Genomic DNA, 15,450 nt, shown 5'->3' on the forward strand with positions numbered 1-15,450 from the left:
AGATAGTCTTTGCTTCTCCTTTTGTACCATAATTCCCTCTTGCAACGTTGGTTGATTCTTATATGTGCCCTGACCTGGGAACGAACCCGCAACCTTGGGATATTGAATCAATACTCCAACTAACTGAGCTACCCGACAAGGGCCTGATTTTCTTTTTCACTCTCTGGCTGCCCATAGTTAATTTGCTAGTATCACCTTGTCTCCACTACTTTTGAATATTAGAATACCCCAGGGCTTGTTTCTTGAACCTCTTCTCTGACCATAAGCATTCCCTTGACAATTTCATCTTATCTCATAGCTTCAAATTTGTATCTATTGCCTGTACATCTCCCTTGATCTCCAAATATATGAGCAAAGGTAGGATTACAGTTGTGAGTATGCAAAACAGAGTTTACTCTTGTGTTGTTGTTGTTATTATTATTATTATTCAAATATATTATTGATTTCAGAGAGGAAGGGAGAGATAGGAACATCAATGACAAGAGAGAATCATTGATTGGCTGCCTCCTGGATTGAGGGATTGAGCCCACAATCCAGGCATATGTCCTTGACCAGAATCAAACCCGAGACCCTTCAGTCTGCAGGCCGATACTCTATCCACTGAGCCAAACTGGCTAGGGCTATTCTTGTGTTATTATTAATTAATTAATTGTATTATTTTCATACAAACAGCTGTAAACCTACTTTTGCTTAGCCCTGTCTATAGCTCACACACCTGGTCAAGTAAACATGTCTAAAATGGAACTCCTGTTCTCCACCCTCCGCCCCCAGTCCACTTCCCTGATAGCTCTACCTTCAGAATATATCCACAGTCTGCTCACTTCTTTCCATCTCCATTGTTATAATCTGATTGAAGCTGCCATCATTTATCACTTGTATTATTGTATTAAATTATTACTTGGTCTTCCAACTTTTGCTGTGCTCCTGTACATTGCATTTTTAAAACAGCAGCTAGAGGGATCTTTTATTTTTTTTTAAATATATTTTATTGATTTTTTACAGAGATGAAGGGAGAGGGATAGAAAGTCAGAAACATCGATGAGAGAGAAACACCGATCAGCTGCCTCCTGCACACTCCCCACTGGGGACGTGCCCGCAACCAGGTACGTGCCCTTGACCGGAATCAAACCTGGGACCCCTGAGTCCTCAGGCCGATGCTCTATCCACTGAGCCAAACCACTTGGGGCAAGAGGGATCTTTTAAAAATACAAGTCAGATCATGTCATTCCTCTGTTCAGAACTGTGCTAAGGTTCCTCATTTCATTTAACAAAGGCCCAAGTCTTAATCATAACATACCAGGCCCCATGCTTACCAGATCCCCCATTACTTCTTTCATCTTACCTCCTGTTACTCTTCTTGCAAACTTGACTCCAGCCACATGCTCATGTTTTTTGTTTTTTTGAAGAGGTCTTATTCACTCTACCTAAAAAATTCCTTCCCCCAGAGACCTGCATGTCACCATCTCAGTGAGGCTCTCCCTAAATAACCTCTTTATTTTACTTTTTGATATGATTTTATTGATTTCAGAGAGGAAGGGAGAGGAAGAGAGAGAGAGAAACATCAATGATGAGAGAGAATCATTGATTAGCTGCCTCCTGCGTGCCCTTGACTGGAATCGAACCTGAGACCCTTCAATCTGCAGGCCAACACTCCACTGAGCCAAACCAGCTAGGGTCCTAAGCACCCCCTTTAAAATTGCATTCTGTCTCTCTCTGTACGTTCTGTTCCCTTTGACTACCTTAATTTTAACTTGTAGCATTTATCACTAGGAGTCTGTATTAGTTTTTTTGTTATGGCACAAATTACCACAAATTTAAAAGATTAAAACCACACATTATCTGAGTTTTTCTGGGTTAGGTGTCTGGGCATGGCTTAGCTGGGTGCTATGATCAGGGTCTCCAAAGGCTGCAACAAAGGTGTCAGCTGGGCTGAATTCTTAACCCTGAGGCTTGCCTAGGGCAGAATACTCTTCCATACTCGCTCAGGTTGTTGGCAGAATTTATTTCTTTGTATGAGTGAGGACTTGGCCTTTTGCTGGCTGTTGGCTGGAGCCTCCTTCAGGCCTGAGGCTGCCTGCAGTTCCTTGTCACGTGGGCTTCCTCTCCTCTCCCTGTTCCTCTTCTTCGCTACCTCTGGCTCCCCCTCTCCCCACTGGCTTTCCTTGCCCTCCTCCTCCCTCTCACGAGTATAAAGCTACCTAAACAATTTGGCAAGGCAGAAAGTAAGGAGCCAAAGGAAAAAAGTAGAAAATACAGATTAAAGTAAATAAATTAGAAGAAAAAATTAAATTAGATTTTAAAAACAAACACTGAAAATTTTGATAAGCCAGTTCAGTCACCTCCAAATTAAAAAATTGGATAGAATGTAGAGCTACAGAAAGAATTTTTCACTAAGTCTGAAAAGCAAGGTTAATAAAGCTAAAACTGTTAGGAGAATTATAGGACAAAACTAGGCAGTCCCCTTTAATCTTTAAAAACTAGTATTCCATTACTATTAAAACTTTACCATGAAAAACGCTTACCTACAAATTTGTTCTTTTTTGCTCATATTCCTTAGGGTTACCATATGCTCATGAATGATTAGTAAAGTTAGTCATTCTTTGATTTAATGAGTCCATAGTAGGTAAACCATGATGATTTAGTATAGGACCAATCAGTGTGCCCAGAAAGTTATTCTAGATTCATACTGGAATGCAGCTTTATAATATTCCTGGTTAGTCATTGCTCTGACATTAGCTTTGACATTGTTGTGCATGCTGTCGTGTATCATTTGAAGCATGTGTTCCTACCCTCTTCCAAATAACATTAATAGGCACTATGATTATAGGCAGGTATTGTATACACTTACATTTTCCTTAAAAGATGTACTTTGACATATATATCGTATGATATCCTCTTTATCATGGAACTAACTTGTCCAAGAAAATGTATTTCAGAATTCTAGCAATCTATATTTGCAAGGATACAAGAATCTATCACAGTTGTATTTACATCATGATAGACACTTAATATGCAATATATATATTTATATGTATATATACTTTGCCGCTCTCTATTTGATAGCGCATTTTTTTAGGGAAAACTAATTTGAAATTTTACCTGAAATTAACCTTCATGTGTTTGGCAAGTATTTTTTTGAACTCCACCACATATCTGGAACTCTTCTATGTGCAACCTCCTGATGAAGAGGACAGACAAGGTTCCTGTCCTCATGCAACGTAACTTGAGGAAAGACAGAGAAAATATTGTATATTAATAAGTGCTATCCAGAAAATTAACACAGGATGATATAGTGTGACTTGATGTCTGTAAATGACGGAGATCTTTTTTTTTTTTTTTAACTTTTATTGATTTCAGAGAGGAAGGGAGAGGGAGGGAGAGATAGAAACATCAATAATGAGAGAGAATCATTGATCAGCTGCCTCCTGCACCCTCCTCCCCCACTGGGGATCGAGCCCACAACCTGGGTATGTGCCCTTGACTGGAATCGAACTTGGGACCCTTCAGTCTGCAGGCTGAGGCTCTATCTACTGAGCAAAACCAGCCAGGGTGGTGTCGGTGACCTTTACAGAGGTTTTTCTGGGGAAATAACTTTAAACTGAGAACTGAATACTAGGAAGAAGGAAACTGTGAAGTTCAGAGGAAAGAGTACTTTTGGCCAAGGGAACACCAAGTGCAAGTGCTCTGACATAGGAATTAGTAGGGCTATTAAAGAACAACAGAAGACTGGAGTATAGTGACTACGTCAAAGTTTCAGATGCTTCCAGGTAGGATGTAAGTGGGACTTTCCTGGAGAGATCAGAGTTAGAGATAGAGAGTTTAATTCATTAGCCAAAAGACAGTGCTTAAAGTTATTGGTCCAGGTGAAATTAACTAGGGAGAAAATGGGTGATGGAAAAGAGAGTGGGGCTCAGGATGAAGTCCCAGAATCCCTGAAAATCAAAAGTGGGGAAAAACTGGCGAGAAGCGTACGAAGGATGCTGAGAGGCAGGCCCACTACGAAGGAAAACCAGCAGAGAATGTGACAGGAGAGAAGTCAGCAGGGAAAAAATTTCAAGAAGGAGAAAATAGTTATAATTCTGTCAAATGATCTTGAACAGCGGTTGCCAGCCGTTGGTCCGTGGACCACTGGTGGTCCGTGAGGTCTGAAAGATTGGCGACCTAGATCTAGAATACACGGGAGAACAGTGTGAACCTGTGTAAATACGATAGGCTACCTGTTTGGCACAAGTTAAAATATAAATATAACCATTTTTAGAATCATAGGATTGTAGTGGTCTTAGAGGCCATAGAAAGAAGCTGAGGTCTTTGGGAGGTACTTTAAAAAACAGTTAATTACTCGTGAAAGATGGTCGGTATTCATTGTCTGAATATCTTCTGAATATTTGAACTTTTATCCTTAATGAATCTGAAAGAGCCTTTGTACTTCCAACAAAAATAAATAATGAGACTAAAAGCACATCCTTTTAAATGGGGCAACTAGATTTTAAGCATCATTTTTTTTATTCCTGTAATTTTATTAATAATGCATAAATCACTTATGGATAGGCATCACCAACTTGACTAACCTATCTTTATTAGCTATTCTGTGGAAGAAGTTTTTTTTTATCTTTATCTGACTCAATTAATGCCTGTTCATAAGCAGGTTAAAAATGTCATCTTGGATCCCACATTTACACAATATATTAATCTAACTTATACAGACAGAATACTTTTATTTTAAAAACCTTAAAAATGTCACTGTTCTTCAAATTTTAAAACACTTGCTCAAGTTGCTTTCTAGGTTTAGAGGCACAGAGGGCTGACAATCAAAGAAACAATAAATAAAGTTATCTGTGAGGCTGTCCATCAGTTCTTTTTTGATGGCAGGGGCCTCACACTAGTGCATAAAAAATAAAATTTAGAGTGAAAAAAATACTTTTATTTCTTAAATTTTTATTCCTTAGTGTCCACATTAATAAATCTTAAAATCTATGTAGATTTTAAGTATCTTAAAGGCATTTCTGTTTGTATACTCCGTCTTCTTTTTTTAAAAAATTTTTATGGCACACAACCTTAGCAATTGATTTTTTTTTTCATTGTATTAGTCATGTTTACCTAGCTTCTTTTAAAAAATTTATTTATTTATTTTTAATTGATTTCAGAGAGAGGAAGAGAGAGGGAGAGAGGGATAGAAACATCAATGATGAGAGAGAATCATCCACTAGCTGCCTCCAGCATGCCTCCCACCGGGGACCGAACCCGCAACCCAGGCATGTGCTCTGACTGGAATTGAACTATGACTTCCTGGTCCATGGGTTGATGCTCAACCACTGAGCCACACCGGCCGGGCTACCTAGCTTCTTATATTCAATTTTCCTAAGACTAAGTGTTTCATAATATTTACGGAAAGATAAGAATGCCTTACTTGTAAAGGGGATTCATAAAATGTGTCATGAATTTAAAAAACTTATTTCCTTACATTTTTTATAAGATACCACATCTAATTAAGATCCTCTTGATTAAGAGAACAGAAACTAACTCTGTAATGTTGGCATTCTCCCCACCCCCCCACAATCTGTTCTGCTTCTGTTAATAAAGCCAAATCTGTTGCTTTGATGAAACAGCTGGTAACTGTGTGATCCACCACTAGAAGGCATTTTCCACCGCCTCCACTACATATGACAGGGTTTCAGTTCATGTTGTGGGACTCAAATCCAATTACCTTCAGGATTTTTAATATTACAGTTCATTGAGCACTTTCAGTGGTAAGATCTATTTTTTATAAGTGTGATAAATTAAATTTTTCTTGGGCTTAAGAGTATTTTAACTTTTTATCTGAGCTTAAAGTTTTACTTATTAAAGAAACTTTTATCTTCACAAGATATATGATTAAATCTTTGGGTGAAGAATTATTTTGCTTGCTTATATTATATATAGGTGATTGCTATGTCAGTATATCTGTATTCTAAAGGTGATGTAATTTTCCATTGTATGAATGAATGTACCATAATTTAGTTTAACCACACAACTACTAATGAACATTCAGGCTCCAATTTTTTCTGTTGCTATTAAAATGAATATCCTTACATTAATCTTGTGCTATTTCCTTTTTATAATGAATTTTATTGAGGTAAAATTAGCATAAAGTGTATAGCCCAGTAAGTTTTGACAAATTTATAGATCCACATTATCACCACCACCATCAAGTTATAGGACATTTCCATCATCTCAGATGGTTTCCTTTTATCCCCAATTAATTCACTTTCATCCCTAGTGTCTGATAATAGCTACTCTGTTTTCTATCATTATTGATTGACTAGAGGCCTGGTGCATGGAATTCGTGAATGGGGGAGGAGGGTCCCCTCAGTCCAGCCTGCATCCTCTCCAATCCAGGACATCCCTCTCACAATCCTGGACTGCTGGCTCCTAATCGCTCACCTGCCTGCCTGCCTGCCTGGTTGCTCCTAACTGCTCCCACTGCTGCCTGATCACCCCTCCCTGCCTCTGCGTGCTGGCCTGATCACCCCTAACTGCCCCCCCTGCCAGCCTGGTCACCCCTCACAGCACCCCCCCCACCCCCCCCGCTGGCCTGGTCGCCCCATGCAGCCTGCTGTTTAGTCGTTTGCTCATCCCTCACCCCCCTGCCGGCCTGGTCACCCCCGCAGCCTGCTTTTTCAGTCGTTTGGTCGTCCCTCACTAACCACCCTGTCGGCCTGGTTGTAGGCAGCCATCTTGTGAGGGTGTGAGGGTTAATTTGCATATTACCTCTTTATTATATAGGATTGGTCTTCTCTATAGTTTTATATAAATGAAATTATATAGTTTGTATTCTTGTGTGTCTCGCTTTTTGCAGTTACTGTAGTTTTAGATTCATCCATGTTTTGTGCATCAGTAGTTTTTTTTATTGCTGAGTTATATTCTATTATATAAATACTAGGGGCCCGATGCATGAAATTTGTGCACAGGGGGTGGGTCCCTCAGCCCGACCTGCACCCTCTCCAATCTGGGAGCCCTTAAGGGAGCCCTCTCCAATCCGGAAGTTTCTGTCTGTCTTTGCAATCATATGAGCGAATTGTCTGAGACCCCAACCCAGTTTGGTTTGGTGCTCACAGAATAATAGAGGTCTTTTTTTTCCTTTGCTCCATTGGTGGAGGAGATTTCCTAGAAGTTGCAGGATATCTTCCTTTTAATTTTTCCTAGACACTCTGACTTTACTTATGTCTCTCACCTTTGCTTTCCCTCCATCCCCTACCCGCAATAGTAACTTGCTCCAGGCCCACTTTGCTCTACTGTCTAGGAGATCGTGCAATGCGTCTGCCACCAGAACTACAATTCCCAGCATTCCTGGTGCTCCCTTGCGCTCTTGGTTTTCACTTCCAGTCCAGGGGCTGCAGAAACGAAAAGGCTAGGAACTTCAGCCACCCCCAGGCCGGGTTTACAGGACCAGACACTCAGATGGCGTCACTGGGACCCCAGCCGCTCAGCGCCTGCGCGTGTAGACCCGGAGCGGCGAGAACGCCCTCCCGGCTGCTCAGTGCCTGTGTGTGTGCGCACTGCCCACAGGCCCTCCATCTTTGTTGTGTTAATTTGCATACTCACTCCTGATTGGCTGTGGGCATTGTAGAGGGACAGTCAATTTACATATTTGTCTATTATTAGTATAGATATCACAATTTGTTTATCCATTTACCTTTTTTCCTCATCCTCACCTGAGGAGTGAGGATATTTTTCCCATTAATTTTTAGAGAAAGAGGAAGGGCCGGGGGCGGGGGGTAAGAGAGAGAGAGAAACATCCATGTGAGAGAGACACATCGATTGGTTGCCTCCTGCTTGAGCCCTGACCAGGAGCCTGGAATTGAACCTGCAACTGAGGTACATGCCCTTGACAGGGAATTGAACTGGAGACTCTTCGGTCCGAGGCAGACACTCTAACCACTAAGCAAACTGGCCAGGGCTATCCATTTACCTTTTGAAGGACATTTGGGTTGTTTGGAGCTTTAGACTAAAATGAATAAAGCTACTATGATCATTTACTTGAAAATTTCTTTTCATTTCTCATGGGTAAAAAAATACCTAGCAGGGGAATTGGTGGTTATATGGTACTTTACAAAAACGTGCCAAACCCTTCTAACGTTATATCATTTGCATTTCTACCAACAGTGGAATAATTTTAGTCGCTCTACTTTCTTCCCAACAATTGGTATCATCAGCCTTTTTTTTTTTTTTTTTAAATCTTTACCTGAAGATATGTTTTCATTGATTTTAGAGAGTGAGAAGAAGGGAGAGAGAGAGAGAGAAAGAGAGGGAGAGAGAGAGAGAGAGAGAGAGAGAGAGAGAGAGAGAGAGAGAGAGAGAGAAACATCAATCTGTTGCCTCCTGTGTGCTACCTGACTGGGGATTGAACCCACAGCCTAGTTATGTGCCCTAACCGGGAATTGAACCCGAACCTTTTTGGTGTATAGGAAGACACTCCAACTAATTGAGCCACCCAGCCAGGGCATCATCAGCCTTTTTAACATTAGCCACTCTAATAGTCGTGTAGTGGTGTCTTCTTATGGTTTTAGTATGCATTTCCCTGACTTCTAGTGATGTTGAGCATGTGTTTACTGGCTATTTGTATAATTTCTGTGGTAAAGTGCTTATTTATCTTTTGCCCATTAAAAAAATTGGGTTAGTTTCCTCATTATTATTGGGTTGTAAGAGTTTTTTTGTATATTCTTGTATAATTGAAAGATCAATGCATTGCAGATGCTTTTTTCAAACTGTGACTTGTCTTTTTATTTTTTTTAAACAGTGTTTGTCATACAGAAGTTTTTAATTTTGAAGAGGTCTAGCTTATTAATTTTTTGTATTGGTTTGTGTTTTTTTGTGTTCTAGATCTAAGAAACCTTTGTATACCTCAAGAGTCACAAAGATACTATATTATGCTTTCTTTTAGAAGCTTTATGATTTTGAGTTTTATATTTTGAGGTAGTTTTTTGTATTTGATGTGAAGTTAATTTTTTTCCAAATGGATATCAAGATACTACAGTGGCATTTTTTGAAAAAGTGCATTCTCCATTGAATTATCTTTAACTTTCTTGAAAACCATTTTTTTTATAAGTGTGTGGTTCTGTTCTGGCCTTTCTGTTTTGTTCCATTGATCTGTATATCTATCCTCATGCTAATAATATGCGGTCTTGATTACTATAGCTTTGTAGTAAGTTTTGAAATTGGGTAGTGTAAGTCCTGTAACTTTTTTTCAAAATGCCTTTGGTAGTATTGGTCCTTCAATTTGCATACAAATTTTAGAGTAAGCGTGTCAGTTTTTGTGAGAAAGCCTATTTTGATTTTTTATTACGTTTACATTGGATCTTTGTAGATCAGTTTGGGGAAGAATTGACATCAGTACATTCGGTCTTCAGATTCATATTTATTTAGATTTTCTTTCTCTTAGTAATGTTCTTTAGTTTTCACTGTACAAATCTTGTACACAACTTATTAAGTTTATTTTTCTAATGTAAGATATATTTAAACAAGTTACATTTCCAGTTATTGCTAATGTAGAGAAACTAGAGGCCCGGTGCATGAATTCATGCACAGGCGGGGTCCCTCAACCTGGCCCTCAATTGGGCCGATCGGGGCCATCTCACCCAGTCCCGATTGGGGCCGATCAGGGCTGGCTGGCCAGGAGGAGGGACTGCGGGAGGTTGGCCAGCCACGGGAGGTTGGCTGTGGGAGCGCACTGACCACCAGGGGCAGCTCCTGCGTTTAGCGTCTGCCCCCTGGTGGTCAGCGCGCATCATAGCAACCAGCCAAATATCCAGTCATTTGGTCACTTAGGCTTTTTTTTTTTTTAATTAAATCTTTTTATTTTTTTTATTTTTTTATTTTTTTAAAAATATTTTTTATTAATTTCAGAGAGGATGGAAGAGGGAGAGAGAGATAGAAACATCCATTATGAGAGAGAATTATTGATTGTCTGCCTCCTGCATGCTCCCCACTGGGGATCAAGCCCGCAACCTGGACATGTACCCTTTTTTTTTTTAATTAAATCTTTATTGTTCAGATTATTACATTTGTTCCTCTTTTTTCCCCCCCATATCTCCCCTCCTCCCAGTTCCCGCCCCACCCTCCGCCCTCACTCCCCACCCACTGTCCTCATCCATAGGTGCACGATTTTTGTCCAGTCTCTTCCCGCATCTCCCACACCCCTTTCCCCCCCAAGAATAGTCAGTCCATTCCCTTTCTATGTCCCTGATTCTATTATGATCACCAGATTATTTATTCACTTGATTCTTATATTCACTTGTTGATAGATGCATGTTTGTTGGTCATAATTTGTATCTTTACCTTTTTCTTCTTCTTCCTCTTCTTAAAGGATACCTTTCAGCATTTCATATAATATTGGTTTGGTGGTGATGAACTCCTTCAGCTTTTCCTTATCTGTGAAGCTCTTTATCTGACCTTCCGTTCTGAATGATAGCTTTGCTGGGTAAAGTAATCTTGGTTGTAGGTTCTTGGTATTCATCACTTTGAATATTTCTTGCCATTCTCTTCTGGCCTGCAAAGTTTCTGTTGAGAAATCAGCTGACAGTTGTATGGGTATTCCCGTGTAGGTAACTGAGTTTTTTTCTCTTGCTGCTTTTAGGATTCTCTCTTTGTCTTTTGCTCTTGGCCTTTTAATTATGATGTGTCTTGGTGTGGTCCTCTTTGGATTCCTTTTGTTTGGGGTTCTCTGCGCCTCCTGGACCTGTAAGTCTATTTCTTTCACCAGGTGGGGGAAGTTTTCTGTCATTATTTCTTCAAATAGGTTTTCAATATCTTGGTCTCTCTCATCTTCTGGCACCCCTATAATTCTGATGTTGGTATGCTTGAAGCTGTCCCAGAGGCTCCTTACACTATCTTCGTATTTTCGGATTCTTTTTTTATTTTGCTTTTCCAGTTGGGTGTTTTTTGCTTCTTCACGTTTTGAATCTTTGACTTGATTCTTGCGCTCCTCTGGTCTGCTGTTGGGAGTCTGTATAGTATTATTTATTTCAGTCCGTGTATGCTTAATTTCTAGTTGGTTCTTTATCATAACATCGAGGGTCTCATTAGATTTCTTGTAGATCTCATTAAGTTTATCGGCAGCTTCTAGACAGTTCTTGAGAGACCTTAAAAGTGTGGTTCTGAACTCTATATCTTCCATTGACAATTTTGTCCTGTTTCTTTGTCTCCGCATTTTTTTTAATGCTTTCTTGGTGCACCCCCTAGTGGTCTTTGTGCGCAGTCTTGTTGTAGTTAAGCCTTGATTGTTGTAGTTAATACTGGGGGGATTTGACCTCCAGGCCAACTGGCTGTGAGAGTCAGCTGTGTCTGCAGTGGGAAAACTTCTGTCCTCTGGGGAGGTGCTAATCTAGCCTTTGCCTGAGGCTATCTCCACTTAGGCTTTTATATATATAAACAGATAGAATTTATATTTGAATTTGGATCTTTAGTCTTATGACCTTGCATATCAGTTTTAGGCTTTTTTTGTAGAATCCTTAGGATATTTTGAATAAAGATAATTTCACTCTTCCTTTCTAATCCATATGCCTTTCATTCTCCAACCCCCCGCCCCCTTACCCAATTTATTTCACATTCTAACCTGTAGTACAGTGTTGAGTAGAATTGATAAGAGCAGACATCCTTGTATTGCCCCTGACTTTATGGGAAAAGCTTTCAGTGTTTCACAATTATATGTAAGTTGTAGGTTTATTGTAGATGTACTTGAACAAATTGAGAATATTTCTTTCTGTTCCTTTTGCTGAGAACTTTTTTCCTTTATAAATTAGTATTTACTTTTGTCACATGCTTTTTCTACATATACTAGAGGCCTGGTGCATGAAATTCGTGCCCGGACTGGGGGGCATCCTTCAGCCTGGCCTGCATCATCTTGCAATCCGGGACCCCTCGGGGGATGTCAGGCCTAAACTGGCAGTTGGACATCCCTCTCACAATACAGGATGCTGCATGCACAGTGACCATGCTTTTCATACAGATGAAAGGCATCTTGCTGTTGTATGGGCAGCTACATTTTTTGCCCTGATTATAAAAAGTAGTACATAACATGATCCTTCTGAGGCAGTAGTACCATTTTCCCCATCGTATGGGTGGAAAAACTGAAGCAGAGATAAGTAAAGTAATTGGCTTTGTCACACAGTTATAAGTGTCAGAATCAGGACTGATCACAAAATGTGCAAGCCAGAGTCCATGCATGTCATTGCTGCATCATCCTGTTTTTTCAGTGTTGGAGTAGCCTTGCCAGGTTTTAATTTTTAAATCTAAGAGACTGTTCCCAATGTCTAGGATAGAGTCCCTAGGCCTGGCTGGTAATCAGGGCCATCTGTGGGGTGACTGGTGGGCGAGGCGATTGGAGGGCCCCCCCACTGACACCTGCCTTGGCTGGCGGCCTGTCACCGCCCACTGGCTGGCCCTGCCCCGTCCCCCAATTGCCACCGGCAGTTGCCTCCCTGTCTGGGAGCAGACACTCCTGCATTGAGCATCTGCCCCCTGGTGGTCAGTGTGTGTTGTAGTGACTGGTCGTTCTGCCGTTCGATTGATTTGCATATTAGGGTTTTATTATATAGGATAGTTGATTCTTGAACAACATGGGTTTGAACTTTGTGGGTCTATTTATATGTGAAGTTTTTTCAATAAGTACACAGTTGGTCCTTTTTATTCCCGGGTTTCACCTCCACAGATTCAATGAACTCCAGGTTGAAAATAGTATATTTTCAATCTGCGTTTGTGAATCCATGGGTGTGCCTGGAACCAATATTTCACAGATACTGAGGAACAACTGAAGTTTTGGGGGAGTCAAAAGTTATATACGTTTTTTTATTTTAATTTTTTTCTTTATTGATTAAGGTATTAAATATGTGTCCTTATCTCCCCCCATTTCCCCCCCCCACCCACACACACACACTCCCACTCATTCCCTCACCTCCCTGGTGTCTGTGTCCATTGATTAGGCTTATATGCATGCATACAAGTCCTTTGGTTGATCTCTCCCCCTTACTCCCCTATCTTCCCTCTGAGGTTTGATGGTCTGATTGATGCTTCTCTGTCTGATCTGTTTTTGTTCATCAGTTTATGTTGTACATTATATTCCACAATGAGTGAGGTCATGTGATATTTATCTTTCTCTGACTGGTTTATTTCACTCAGCATAATGCTCTCTAGTTCCATCTATGCTGTTTCAAATGCTAAGAATTCCTTCTTTTTTACCGCAGCATAGTATTCCATTGTGTAGATGTACCTCAGTTTTTTAATCCACTCATCTGCTGATGGGCACTTAGGCTGTTTCCAAATCTTAGCTATGGTGAATTGTGCTGCTATGAACATAGGGATGCATATATCCTTTCTGATTGGTGTTTCTAGTTTCTTGGGATATATTCCTAGAAGTGGGATCACTGGGTGTTAGGGGTGTTTTGGCACCTCTAACCCCCATGTTGTTGAAGGGTCAACTGTTTTGAGATAAATATATAGGCTTTCTTTTTATTTTGTTAATATGATGAATAACAATGATTATTTTTCAAATGTTAAACCCTCCTTGCTTTGCTAGAATAAACTCCACTTGGTTATGATTTCTTTTTAAATATACTGCTGGATTAGATTTACTAATAATTTATTAAAGATGTTTGAATCTAAAATGGTCTTACACAGTAAGTCCTTTTCCTCAATTTTCTGAAACAATTTGTGTAGATAGGTAAATGTTCGGTAAAATTAATGAAACCATTTGGGCCTAGGGTTTTAGTTGTAGCTTTAGTTTTGTGTTTTTGCTTTTTGAAATGGGAAGATCTCAAATTGTGAATTCAGCATCTTTATAATAGATATAGAGCCATTCAGGTTTCGTATTTCTTTGGTTAATTTTCAAAGTTGTCTTTCAAGGAATTTGTTCATTTCACCTAAATTGTTTAATTTATTGTGATAAAACTGTTCAAAATATCACCTCATCATTCTTTTCATGTTTGTAGGATCTGTAGTCATGTCCCCTCTTTCATTCTTGATAATGGTAATTTGTGTTTTATCTCTAAATATTATTTTTGATTACTCTAGATAGAAGATTATTAATTTTATTGATTTTTTTAAAAAAGCTTTGAATTTGTTGATTTCTTTATATTTTAAAATTTTATTTCATTAGTTTTTGTTTTTCCTTACATGTGCTTACTGTGGGTTCACTTTGCTCTTTTATTTGTTGCTTCCAGTAGAAGCTTAGACCATAGACTTAAGACTGTTCTTTTTGACACATTTCCTTCTAAGCACTAATGTAGCTGCAAGCCCCACATTTTGATATTTTGCTTTAAGTTTCTTTTAGTTCAACATATTTTAAAACTTCTCTTGTAATATAGAAGTGTTTTCTTTAGTTTTAAATATTTGGGAATTTTCTAGCTATCTTTCTGTTAATGATCTCTACTTGACTTTTGTGTGGTTTTTGAGTTTTAGGCAGTAACAGATGAAAGTGGGGAGGCTGGTGGGAATGGGAAAGGGTAAAATAGTACCTAGTTGTGTAGGTCCTCTCTCTATCCTTTATGACTCCTGAGGGGCTCTGAGCTACCTCTACGGCTTTCATGGTACATAGTCTGAAACCATTGCCATAGATCAGTGATGGCGAACCTTTGACACGCGTGTCAGAGGTGACACGCGAACTTACTTTTTTGGTTGATTTTTCTTTGTTAAATGGCATTTAAATATATAAAATAAATATCAAAAATATAAGTCTTTGTTTTACTATGGTTGCAAATATCAAAAACTTTCTATATGTGACACGGCACCAGAGTTTAAATTAGGGTTTTTCAAAATGCTGACACGCCCAGCTCAAAAGGTTCGCCATCACTGCCATAGATTGTGCAGTAAATTTGGTTAGATGAAAATCATGCTAAGGTGAAGAAGGTATTTGGAGGAAAGCATTTAGTACAGTCATTGTTAAGTGGTTGTCTCGGAGTAAGCACTAAAAGAGATTCACTGTATAATTCAAATATCCAAATGAAACATTATTGGAAACAAATTATGCATTATAAATTGAGAATGAGTACCAAGAAGGAAAAAAAACAGGTGTTTATCTAGTCCAGGTAAAAATATTTGGACCTATACACACTTTTCAGGAATACATAATCTCATTGTTTCTTAGAGATTGATATTTTTGCATAAATGATAAAATTTTATTATTTTCCTTAATGCACTTTTTACATTAAGGATAAAGCACTATAAAGTAGATAGTATGTTAAATAAGCTATAATTATATAGGCCTATAACAAAATTGTTAGAATTAAGTAAAATGATAAAGTCAGTGCCTGTTGTTATACCTGCAAATATCTTATGTAGGCATGGAGGTGATTCCTGACAACTGCCTAAATGCTTTCTTGTCATTTGGAGTAAAGATCAGAAAACTGTGGCCCATGCACCAAGCATGGTTTTGTATTTTTAAAGGTTGTAAGAAAAAAATCAAGAAGAATTTGTGTCAGA

General features: G+C 39.1%; 1 protein-coding gene across 4 annotated transcripts in view; it reads left to right on the plus strand.

Moving 5' to 3' along the window:
• Positions 1 to 15,450, plus strand: part of DMXL2 (Dmx like 2) — a 170,423-nt gene that overhangs the window by 51,720 nt on the left and 103,253 nt on the right. The gene's annotated exons all lie outside the window — the stretch shown is intronic.

The sequence above is a fragment of the Myotis daubentonii genome, chromosome 1, assembly GCF_963259705.1.
Source record: "Myotis daubentonii chromosome 1, mMyoDau2.1, whole genome shotgun sequence".
NCBI lineage: Eukaryota > Metazoa > Chordata > Mammalia > Chiroptera > Vespertilionidae > Myotis > Myotis daubentonii.